The sequence below is a fragment of the Malaya genurostris genome, chromosome 2 (genome assembly GCF_030247185.1).
Source record: "Malaya genurostris strain Urasoe2022 chromosome 2, Malgen_1.1, whole genome shotgun sequence".
Taxonomy (NCBI): domain Eukaryota; kingdom Metazoa; phylum Arthropoda; class Insecta; order Diptera; family Culicidae; genus Malaya; species Malaya genurostris.
This window is the reverse complement of record NC_080571.1, coordinates 266,249,590-266,263,107: the sequence shown is the minus strand read 5'-3', so window position 1 is coordinate 266,263,107 and position 13,518 is coordinate 266,249,590.

The following is a 13,518-nucleotide window of genomic DNA, read 5'->3' as shown; positions in this document are numbered from 1 at the left end:
CTTCTTCGATTTAAAAGATTTTCCTTCGTCAATTTCCTACGTTTTCTTACACGGATTCCCGAAGTTACGTGGATTCCCGAAGGGTCGTGTATTTCTGAAGTTATGCGGTTATTTTACGCGGATATCCGAACCTACGAGGTTTTTAATGCGGATTTCCGAGTTACACAGTGTAACGCAGATTTTTGCTACACAGTGTTTTTAAGCAAATTTCCGAAATTACGCGAATTTCCGAAGCTACGAGGTAGTTTAGGTTCAGCACGACCCTTAAAGAGTGCGATTGTGCTGGTCGTGAACAGAAATCTCTACGAACGGAATATATACTTCTTGAACACGATTGACGATGATACAGTAGTAACGTAAGTGTTTCACAATTATGTACCTATTTTTCAAATTCAAACTGTTGATAAGAGAATTTCAAAATTTCCTTTTCAATGTCATTATCGGTCGTGTTTCGTATACCACTCTGTAATTTTTTTTATGTGAAGTTATGGGTTTTTTTTCATATATTTTTAAAGTTATGCGATTTTCTTACGCGGATATTCGAAGCTACGCGATTTTTTTTATGCGGATTTCCGAAGATGAACAGTGTAACGCAGATTTTCATTACACAGTGTTTTACGAGGATTTTCGAAACTACGTGTTAGTTTAGGTTCAACGCGATTTTCCAAAGTAGTTAAGCCGATTTCCGAAATTAGGCATTTCTCCGAAGTTACGCGGGTTTTCTACGTGTTTTTTTTACTCGTTTTTCTTTTGTCGATTTCCGATCTTACGCGGTTTTCTTATGTGAATTTCTGAGGTTATGTGGTTTTCTTACGTGGATTTTTGAAGCATCGAGGATTATTTCTACGTGGATTTCCGAAGTTACACGACTGTTTTTACGCGAATTTCCGAAGCTACACAGTTTTCTTACGGGGAATTCTGAAGCTAAGTGGATTCCTGAAGCAACACGGTTTTCACTGGAATTTCCGAAGTTACGTAATGTTTTTTATGCGGACTTCCTAAGTTACACGGTTTTAAGTGGATTTACGAAGTTAACTGGTTGTTTTAAGCGGATCGCTGAAGTTACACAGATTTCTGAAGTTACACGTTTTCTTTGGGTGGATTTCTGAAGCTGCGTGATTTTCTTATACGGATTTCTGAAGTTACTCGCTTGTTTTTAGGGGCCTTTTGTGACAGGGGGAAGGGGGGGAGGTTTTTGGAATGTGACGTCCAATATTTTCAATGAGCGCATTTTTGAAATACCTAATTATATTACTGCTTTGCCACCCCCCCCCCCCCCCCCCCCCCCCTGAAAAAATCTCCACTATAAACGTTTACATTCTATAGGGAAATATGTATTTGATGATGTAAAAGCTTCTTCTTGTAAATTCGGTAATGAATGATGCAGGACAGGAAACCTTTTCTGTTGTGATCAGCATAAGTGCACGGAGGAGCGAGTAAATTAGCGAAATTAATAAATTTTGCCTAATATGAGTAAAAAAGAAAAAGATGCCTTCATACGGTTTAACTTAAGTTATGCACTGACAATTTTTTCAGTAATGTGATTTTCTAGCATTGAAAATAGTATATCATAAGAATTTCTCTTATCTGATTCTGATGCAGTTTATTCAATTGTACTCCATTTGAAAAAGGGCGGGAGATCAACGATTGCAGACGTAGATCATGTCATATCTTATCTTGATCATATGTGATTTTCCTCCACCAACATCAAAGCTTATCGAATCATCCAATGATTGAACTTACATAAATCAAGAATCATTTTAGCTAGAAATCACTACCCATTGTGTGACGGAAGATCAGTGCCGATATTGATCAATGTGATTAAAAATTCACTGATCATGAAAAGATTCTCCGGCAGTGATCTCGTTTTGATGAGGTTTTGATCTTTATTTTCTCAGCCCTGTATGGTACACTAAGGAAATATTATTCTTTTCTAAAACAATAATATATCTGTGTACCCCTAGGAGGAATGAAACAGATGATTTAAATGTTTCATCAATTCCAATCAAATACTTTTGTTTATTTATATAATTGATATTAATAAAATAATTCCAATGATTTTGTAGTTTTAGGGATATTTTTTAATCTAATGATAGCATGTGATAAATCGATTTTTCCCTCATATTTGTATGGTTTGTAATACATATTGAGAATGTATTGAGATGAATTTCATTAATTTTGAATTCGTGACATGTGACATAGGGGGGGGGGAGTCCAAAATCGTCAAAAAAGCATCACGTCTTTTAAGGACAGCCCTTACGCGTTTTTCTGAAGTTGTGAAGGTTTTATGAGATTTTTTACCTTTTTTTATATATATAAAATATAGGTATAGAATTCGCTCATACTTTCGAAAAATTTTCCGAGGCCCGGAGGGCCGAATGTCATATACCAATCGATTCAGCTCGACGAACTGAGCAAATGTCTGTGTGTGTGTGTGTGTGTGTGTGTGTGTGTGTGTGTGTGTGTGTGTGTGTGTGTGTGTGTGTGTGTGTGTGTGTGTGTGTGTGTGTGTGTGTGTGTGTGTGTGTGTGTGTCTGCATGTGTGTTGTCAACTAAGAGGTCGAGATCTCAGAGATGGCTGGACCGGTTTTGATCAAACTAGTCGCAAATGAAAGGTCTCCCCGTCACCCAGAACGCTATTGAATGGTTTTGAGATCGGATGTTTACTTTTGGAGTTATACGAAGTTTTATGTCAAAATTTTCAGTTTTTTGACAGTATCTGTCACATTTGACCTTGAAAACAGAATATGTTTCCAGACATAGATTTCGCTCGGTAATACCTATCCAACAAGCCATAAATTGTTGAAATCCGTCCATTTTTAACGGAGATATCGATATTTTTGAGTAAGCCTTATTCCAGTAGAAGGAATTTTGAGCGCTGTATGAAAAAGCAATGCTTGGGAGCAACATGAAACACGATTTTTTATACTGTTACATATAATTGTTTCTAAGTACCAAAAAGACTGTGTACAGCATCGTTTTTTATGACAATTTGCCTCGGACCAATTTTAGCACGGTTCATTTTTGGCAACATAATCTTTCGAATATGGCATATGTAAACCAGATGATACCAGCATTATCGAGTTGGAAGTAATTCCATAATAATATTGATTTAAACTATTTACAGCAATAAATACTGGAAGAACATGACTTCCATATACCATACGACTCAGTTCGTCGAGATCAGCAAATGCGTGTGTGACAAATAATTTCACTCAATTTTCTCGGAGATGGTTAAACCGTTTTCTACAAACTCAGATTCATATGAAAAGTCGTATACTCCCAAACAAGGTTCCTGAATTACGTTTGGATCCGACTTCTGATTGCGGAACCACAGGATGATATGTGAAACGAAATTAAAATAATGCAATTTATTTTTCTCGTAGATGGCTGAACCGATCTAAGATTCAAATGAAATCTAAGAATCATCTATGATTCAAATGAGAGGTCTTAAAATCCTATAAAACCTCTTACTTTTTAGTCAGATCCGACTTCTGGTTTAGAAAATGCAGGGTGATTAGTATAAAAATGTTCATTTCACATAAATTAATCAGGTTTATCGGGTTTGCAGATTTGGATAGTCGATTACCAAATAAATTTATTTCAGTTTGAGCGGTATTCGTTTTTGGATTCGGAATGTACCCCCAAATTTTAATTCGAACTACAATTTCTCAAAGATGTCTACACACTCCTCAGGTGAATTTAACTGATTTCGGCTACACCGATTTTAGAATTCCGGTTCCAGTATCGAATCGATTCTCAAAGCTCAATCATTTTCTCAAAAAAGACCAAATCGAACTTCAAAAACAAATATTACAGGACTTAAGGTCCCATACAAAATTGGTGAATTTTATCCGATTCTGGAATTACAGATGATGAGTTTATAAATTTCATGTAAATTGTTTGGCGTAATAATTTATGGCCATTCGAATCATTTTGTGCTATGCTAATTCCTGAATACCGGCTCTGGAAGTACCATAAATAATGACGAAAAACTCTAAAGTGGAACTTACTTCGACATCTCATGGAATGTTCAATCGATTGTCACACGCTAAGATTGAAATTCGATATGTTTTGCAGTTTCGGCATTACATGGTAATGAGTGATTAAAATCTCAATTTGCCGTTTAAAACGACGATAATTAAAATAATGTCATGAGAACTAAAACACCTAAGAATATCCATGAAAAAACACATGCGTATTGATAAAAAAAGGTATCATCTCACTGCTAGGTGGATTAATCACGTTTTTTATTCAGAATTCCGAATTTACAAGATTGCCGAAGTTATGCGTTTTTTCAGCAGATTTCCGAAGTTCCACTTTTTTTCACGTAGACTTCCGAATTTTTGACATGAATTTTCGAATTTACGCGTTGTTACGTGGATATATATATATATATATATTATATATATATATATATATATATATATATATATATATATATATATATATATATATATATATATATATATATATATATATAATATACATATATATATATATATATATATATATATATATATATATACAATATAAATATATATATATATATATATATATAATATATATATATATATATATATATATATATATATATATATATATATAATTATATATATTATATATATATATATATATATATATATATATATATATATATATATATATATATATATATATATATATATAATACATATATATATATATATATATATATATATATATATATATATACATTTTTTTTTTTTTTTCTTTAACCAGATTTCTCGAGATACGCGGTTTATTTTTACGGGAATTTTCAAAGTTTCGCGATTTTTCTTACTCGGATTTAGCGGTCAACTTCGTACAAAGTTAAGCAGTTTTCTTACGCGAATTTCTAAAGTTATGCGGTTTTATACGCGGATTTCCGATACTTTGCGGTTTTTTCTACGCAGATTTCCAAAGTTACACGGCTATTTTTTCGCGAATTTTCAGAATTCCACGGTTTTCTTAAGCGGAATCCGGAGTTAAGTGGTTTTACCTTTTTTTATATATATAAAATATAGGTATAGAATTCGCTCAAACTTTCGAAAAATTTTCCGAGGCCCGGAGGGCCGAATGTCATATACCAATCGATTCAGCTCGACGAACTGAGCAAATGTCTGTGTGTGTGTGTGTGTGTGTGTATGTGTGTGTGTCTGTATGTGTGTTGTCAACTAAGAGGTCGAGATCTCAGAGATGGCTGGACCGATTTTGATCAAACTAGTCGCAAATGAAGGTCTCCCCGTCACCCAGAACGCTATTGAATGGTTTTGAGATAGGATGTTTACTTTTTGAGGTTATACGGAGTTTATGTCAAAATTTTCAGTTTTTTGACAGTATCTGTCACAATTGACCTTGTAAACAGAATATGTTTTTAGACTTAGATTCCGCACAGTAATAGCTATCCAACAAGCCATAGTTTGTTAAAATCCGTCCATTTTTAACGGAGATATCAATATTTTTGTGTAAACGACTTTTCCCCTTAGTCCAGCAGTAGAAGTTTGAGCACTGTATGACAAAGAAATGCTTGGGAGCAACGGAAAACACGATTTTTATACTGTGACATACAATTGTTTCTAAGTACCCAAAAGACTGTGTACAGCATCCTTTTTCATGACAATTTGCCTTGAACCGATTTTGGCACGGTTCGTTTTTGGCAACATAATCGTTCGAATATGCCATTTATAAACCAGATGATATCAGCATTTTCGAGTTGAAAGTAATTCCATAATTATATTGATTCAAACTACTTACAGCAATAAAAGCTGGAAGAACATAGCTTCCATATACCATACGACTCAGTTCGTCGAGATCAGCAAATGCGTGTGTGACAAATAATTTCACTCAATTTTTTCGGCTAAACCGTTTTCTACAAACTCAGATTCACTAGTATACTTCCAAATTTGGATCCGACTTCTGATTTCGGAACCACAGGATGACATGTGAAACGAAATTAAAATAATGCAATTCATTTTTCTCGTAGGTGGCTGAACCGATCTAAGATTCAAATGAAATCTAAGAATCATCTATGATTCAAATGAGAGGTCTTAAAATCCTATAAAAATTAGTCAGATCCGATTTCTGGTTTAGGAGATACAGGGTGATTAGTATAAAAATGTCCATTTCACATAAATTAATCAGGTTTATCGGGTTTGCAAATTTGGATAGTCGATTACCAAATAAATTTATTTCAGTTTAAGCGGTATTCTTTTTTGGATTCGGAATGTACCTCCAAATTTTAATTCGCACTACAATTTCTCAAAGATGTCTACACACTCCTCAGGTGAATTTATCTGATTTCGGCTACACCGATCTTAGAACTCCGGATCCAGTTTCGAATCGTTTCTCAAAGTTCAATCATTTTTTCAATTTTTAAAATTCATACCGATATAGAAGACGTAAATTGTTTGGCGTATTAATTTATGGCCATTCGAATCATTTTGAGTTAAGCTTGTTCCTGAATACCAGTTTTGAAAGTACCATAAATAATGACGAAAAACTCTAAAATGGAACCTACTTCGACATCTCATGGAATGTTCAATCCATTGTCACACGTGAAGATTGAAATTCGATACGATTTGCAGATTCGAAATTACAGGGTAATGAGTGATTAAAATCTTAATTTGCCGTTTGAAACGACGATAATAAAAATAATGTCATGAGAACTAAAACACCTAAGAATATCCATGCAAAAAAACACATGCGGATTGAGAAAAAAAGGTATCATCTCACTGCTAGGTGGATTAATCACGTTTTGTACCGAAATTTTCGAAGTTACGTGATAGTTTTTATGCTGTTTTCCGAAGTTACGTTTTTTACGCAAATTATCGAGGTTATGCGGGGTTTTTATGCGGATTTCCGAAGTCACGCGGTTTTTAGTGGATTTAGGATATTACGCGGTTGTTTTAAGCGGATCTCTGGAATTATGCAGCATTTTACGCGAATTTCCGAAGCTAGGCGGATTTTTGAAACTAAGGTAGACTTTCAAAGTTACTCGGTTATTTTTACGCGAATTTCCGAAGTTTTGCAGTTTTACCTTTCTCTATAGAAAGGTATTAGAATTGCTGGAAAAATCGACTTTCGAACGGAGCCTTGGAGACCCATAGTGTTATATACCATTCGACTCAGTTCGACGAGATCTGTGTGTGTATGTATGTGTGTGTGCACTTTTCGAAGATATTTTAACGCGCTCAATTTTCTCAGAGATGGCTGAACCGATTTTATCAAACTTAGGCTCGTTTGAAAGCTACTGTCGGGCCATTGATCAAGTTCAAAGATCAAATGGCTGTGACTTTTGGTTCCGCAGATATGACTGTATAAGTGACGCAACCGACAAAACACGTTGATTTATACCGCTCTTATATATATATATATATTTATTTATTTATTTATATATATTTATATATATATATATATATATATATATATATATATATATATATATATATATATATATATATATATATATATATATATATATATATATATATATATATATATATATATATATATATATATATATATATATATATATATATATATATATAAGGGTGCCAATATTTTGTCTAATTTCTTAAAGCGCTAGTACTCAAAAGTTTAAGCACCTCGAAAAATGTCCTCATGCAAGATTTGAGCTAAATCGGACATGCGTAAGGGGTGCTGCCCAGCGGTTAAAGTTAGAAAATTTTCGATCTTGAAAAAGCACCATAGGGAGTACATGCAATTTTCATGATCGATCATTTTTTTTGTCGTGAATACGACTTACTTTACTATGGGGTGCCTTTTCAAAATTAGCCTTATGGAAGAATGGGCAGAACTTAATCGTGAATATCTCGACTTGCATTAAAGGCAGCAACATAATTCTTTCACCATTTCATCAAAAATATGATCAGGAATTTAGGATAATATTTTGAACAGTGTGAGATAACCACAAACAACTCAAATATTAAGTTTTCTCAAACTTTGAAAACAACACAGAAAGCTCTTTACTTTTGCTTGGCTTTTTCGCGCAAGGACGACGATTTTGAGGTAGTCAGGCACATATCTTCAACTGACTGCGTATAAAAGGGGAACCGTGGTCGAAATTCGATCATTTCTTCTTGTGCGTTGGATGCAAGCAGACGTCGTGGAACCAGCAGCTTCGGAGAGTGCGCCTTCTGCGTGGTTAAAAACCTCAAACGCTCAGGTCGCAACTCTGATTTAGACTTCAGTCGTCAGGTGTAGCAGTCGGCAATGAAAGCAGACCTTTTGCGTGATATAAAGCCTCAAACGCTTAGGTCGTGCTTTCATTTGGACTTCAATCGTCGGGAGCAGCGGTCGTCGATAATGAGAGCAGTCCTTTTGCGTGGTGCCAAACCTCAAACGCTTAGGTCGTGCTCTCATTTGGACTTCAATCGACAGGTGGAGCAGTCGTGAATGAAAGCAGACCTTTTGCGTGGTGCCAAACCTCAAACGCTTAGGTCGTGCTTTCATTTGGACTTCAGACGTCAGGTGGAGCAGTCGTCCATGAAAGCAGATCTTCTGCGTGGTTAAAAACCGTATCATTAGGCACTGCGAGTGGATGTGTCGGTTTGTACGCAAAGCTAATTTCAATTCAAGCAAGAACGATTGCACTTGATACTTCTTTTAAATTCGAAGGTAGAAATCATCAGTTTAGTGAAAACCCAAAACAATTTGATCCGGTTCGTGCACTTTTCGTTGTGCGAAAATCGTTCGAGATAAATGTTCCGAGCTGTTGTAAATATCGTAGAGAACTCCACAATTTGGTCCTTCTAAAAGTCAGAAATGAATCCTGTATCTTGATAGTTTCTTTCAATGAAATTTGCAAATCTGAAATGAGATTATCGACGTCAAAACTCGTTGAAAATTTTAGTAGTGAAAAGGGGGAAAGTTTCGCAATTCACACAATCCATCAACTATCAATTCGAATTCGAAAGTGTAAACAAATCGTGTCAGTTTTATTCGTATTCACGGCATCCAGTTATGTCTCTGACATTACACACCCGTACTTTTTTTTATGCCAAAAGTCTCAACACTGCATGAAACGTCGAAATTTTGTGTCATCTAAAAAAAAATTATTTAAAAAAAATCAACTTTCTGGGAGTTCCAAAAAGTCGATTTTTTCAAAAAAAAAAATTCTCGAGATGACACTAAATCTCGACGTTTCATGCAATTCTAAGCCTTTTGGCTTCAACTTTTTTTTTCGATTTCGGATTTTCGAAATCGAAAAAAAAAGTTGAATTTTCCTAGATCTTGAAAAATCACTATGGGCGGGTATGGTGATTTGTCAAGATCTAGAAAAATTCCACTAAGTGGACTAAGAAGGGTTTTTTTTAGATTAGCATCACTCTTCTCATATAAATAGGCAACGTAAAAGCCAAGCGCTTGATTGGAAAAACGATACCGAGTATATGACATAAACACTGAAGCATGCTTTTGTTAACCACTCGAATCAATTTGAATTAATTGGTGTCAAAATGAGCCAAAAGTAGTGTCAGAAATTATTTCATAAATTGATAAAAAATTCATGAGACTGCTTTGAAGAAAGTAAAAGGCATTATCATACCACTAGGTGAATTAAGAAGGGTTTTTTATATTAATGTCCGGATATTTGAAGTTACTCAATTTTTTACGCAGATTTCCGAAGTTACGCGGTTTCCTTTTTAAAGTGGACTTCCGGAGTTTCTTTTTTTTTTACATGAATATCCGAAGTTACGTGTTTTTTTACGTGGATTTCTGAAGTTACGCAGTTTTTATATGTAATTTGCCGAAGTTACGAATTAATTTTTACGTGGATTTACGAAGTTACGCACTTTTTCAAGCAGATTTCCGACGTTAACGCGGCTTCTTAGAGCAGATTCCCGGAGTTACGCAGATTTCCGAAGTTACGTTACGAAGTTAGGCGGTTTTTCATGCGGATTCCCGAAAACGCGCTTTTATGTCAGCAGATCATCGAAGCTACGCGTTTGTTTTACATGCGGACTAACGTGGATTTCTGAAGTTTCTCGGATTTGCGCAGTTACGTGGTTTTTTATGCAGATTTCCGAAGTTACGCAGTTGTTTTCACGCGGATTTCATATTTACGCGTTTTTTATGCGGATTCCTGAAGTTACGCGGATTCTTTTACGCGGTTTTGCCTTTCTCATATAGAAAGGTTATGTTATGCAATCACTGTGAAAACCGACTTTTGAACCGAGGCCCGGAGGGCCGAGTGTCATATACCATTCGACTCAGTTCGTCGAGTACGCAAAATGTCTGTGTGTGTATGTGTGTGTATGTGTGTATGTGTATGTGTGTATGTGCGTATGTGTGTATGTAACGTTTTTTTGCACTAACTTTTCTAGGAGATGGCTGAACCGATTTTCACAAAAAATATATTATATATATCTTATATAAAACTCCTGAGTATTATTTGGATCCGACTTCCGGTTCGAGAGTTATGGGGTAAAATGTACAAATAAAAGAAAATATATGTTCTAACTTTTCTCATAGATGGCGCGACCGATTTTCACAAACTTAAGTTCAAATGAAAGGTCCTGTGATCTCATACGTAATTCCTGAATTTCATGCGGACCTGACTTCCGGATCCGGAAATATAGGATAAAGTGGATTAAAAATTGTATACCATCACTGAAAATGGGGAAAAACCTTAAAAATTTTTTTACATCGACTTCAAATGTTTTCCAATTGATAGTTTTTATCAGTAGACGGTCAAACAAATCGATTTCGGTTATTTTTTTAAGAATCGAAGAAAATTATTTTAAAGAATACCACAGTATTATATATGATAGTGTGATTGATATGAGAAAGGCATCATCACACCACTAGGTGGATTAAAACAGGTTTTTTTTATGCGGTCAGTATCTCTTGCGACTTTAGTGTGGAATCAAAAACGGCTCGTATGGCCACTAACTAACATGACTCAAAATAGGAATTGTTTTTAGGCCAACTGAGAAGATTTTTACGGTTCTTGGTATCATCATTTTATACGATGGTTTGAAATTTTTGAAACTCATCGCCCTCTAATTCCCGAACCGGAAGTTGGACTTGGATGAAATTCAACATTTTTGTATGGACTATAGGTCTTTTAATTGAATTTGAGGTGTTATGAATTAGTTTAGCCGTTTTTGAGAAAATGGAGTTAACTCCATTTTGGAGTTTTTCACTGCTAATATGGGTATAAAATTTAGCAATCATCTATGAGTATGCACAATTCTTCTCTATTTATTAGCCTGTTTTCAGGAATCCGCTAATCACATGATCACTTATGAAAAACCTTTTTAATTCGCCTACAGATGTAATGATGCTTTTCTCATATTACTTATATTTTCAAAAATATCACTAGAAGATTATGTGAAGAAATAGCCCCAATAGATAAAAATATTTACATCTATTTTCATGCACATATTTGAGCAGGAAATTGAATATAAAGTCACTCCTCAGGTCTTTACTTTTCAATATACTTTTAAAGCAAAACTAAGCGTGAATCAAAATAAGTTGTAAATTCCATTTAAAAGTAAAGGCGTTCTACCTTACTTTTTTTGCATTGTCAATTCGTCATTTTGAGTGACGATTTGAATGTTTTGACACTCATCGCCCTATAATTTCGGATCTGGAAGTCGGATCAGAATGAAATTGCACAGTATATTTAAAGACAATGGGAGCTTTAAGGAGTGTATCGAAAATAAGCTATCCACATACATTTGTGTTGTACGGATGTATTTGTGATGGTTTATTATGCTCATATCACAGCAAGCTGTGCGTTTGGCTGTCAGTTTTCGTTTGTTTACTTGTTTGTGCGGTTGAAATTCTCCGTTTTCATAATGTCGCGTATTGAAAAGGAAGTGGAAATTAGGGTACTGGACACATGGATAAGTGAGAAGGGTATTACTATGCGAAAATTGGCGAAGCGGTTGGAATTCATCATGCCAGTGTTAAAAACATAATTAATAAGCTTGGGGAACATTATTCTTAGGATGAGCTACCAGGAAGAGGGAGAAAACCCGGCTCTTCCAACAAGAAACTGGACCAGAAAGTTGTATCTCTAATCATGAAGAACAAATCAATGTCAATACGTGATTTTGCCAAAACAGCAGGAACGAGTGTCGGAATGGTCCAGCGTATCAAGAGGCGAAATCACCTAAAGACCTACAAGAAGCAGAAAATCTCGGAACAAAGTGTAAAACAGATGAAGCTAGCAGCAACAAGGGCCCGGAAATTGTATTCGCGTCTTTTGCAGGGTCCGGATGCATGCGTTTTGATGGACGATGAGACTTATGTAAAAGAGGACTTAAAAACCCTTCCAGGTCCACAATAGTTTACTGTCGTCGTTGGGAAGGATGTGAGCGATGCGGACAGGTCGATTCAAGTGGAGAAACTCGGTCGAAAGGTACTGATATGGCAAGCAATATGTTCCTGTGGTTTGAAGTCAACCATTTTTTACACTACCGGGACTATAAATGCAGAAATCTATCGATCTGAGTGTCTCCAGAAGAGATTGCTGCCTTAATATAAGAAGCATAGTACACCTCCACTGTTTTGGCTGGATTTGGCGTCGGCTCACTATGCCAAAACCACTCTCAATTGGCTTGCGGAAAAGGGTAAACATTTCGTTGAGAAAAATATCAATCCACCAAATTGGCCTCAGCTTCGACCCATCGAACGTTACTGGGCAATCGTGAAGAGGGTCCTCAAGAAGACTGGTTAGGCATCTCGGAACATGCAGGAGTTCAAAAAAAGCGTCCAAAAATGCGTTGCAACACCTGTCCGGAACTTGATGAATAGCGTTCGATCAAAAGTTCGAAAACTCGCGAAGGAATAACTTAAATTTCATCCGGTTTGGTTTATGCTCAAGTTTAACCTCGTACAATAAAGGATCAATTTTTAGTTTGAATAAAATATCGTTTTTTATCATAATTTGAAAGAAAAATTTGTGGATAGCTTATTTTCGATACACTCCTTAATATGAAACAAATCAAGTTTGTTAAATTCGATTCGATTCACCTCTGAGAAAATTATTATTATTATTATTATTATGTTGCTTTATTTACCCTCGGTTTACTGAGAAAATTGAGTGACATTATTTGTTACATACACACATACATACATACACACACAGACATTTTGTGATCTCGACGGACTGAGTCGAATGGAATATGAAACTCGGCCCTCGGTTGTAAAGTCGGTTTTCACAGCGATTGCATAATCTTTCTATATGAGAAAGGTAAAAAAGACTCATGAATTTGACATTTTTACCTTCAATGTCAACTTCCCTTTCCGAGCAGTCTAGATAACCGTGCAGTGTCGGTAGTGGTTAAGTATCCGAAATTCAAATTCAGTACAGCAAACATGGATGAGATGTCAACACTGCAAATGAGCCTCGGACACTCGGAGCCCCTATAGATCTGGCAGCTAGAGTCCTGGGGTGTTCTTTACTGTATCAAGCATACGTCTCCGTCTAACTTGATCAGTGGTTGATTTCGATTAGCTCAATTTTGT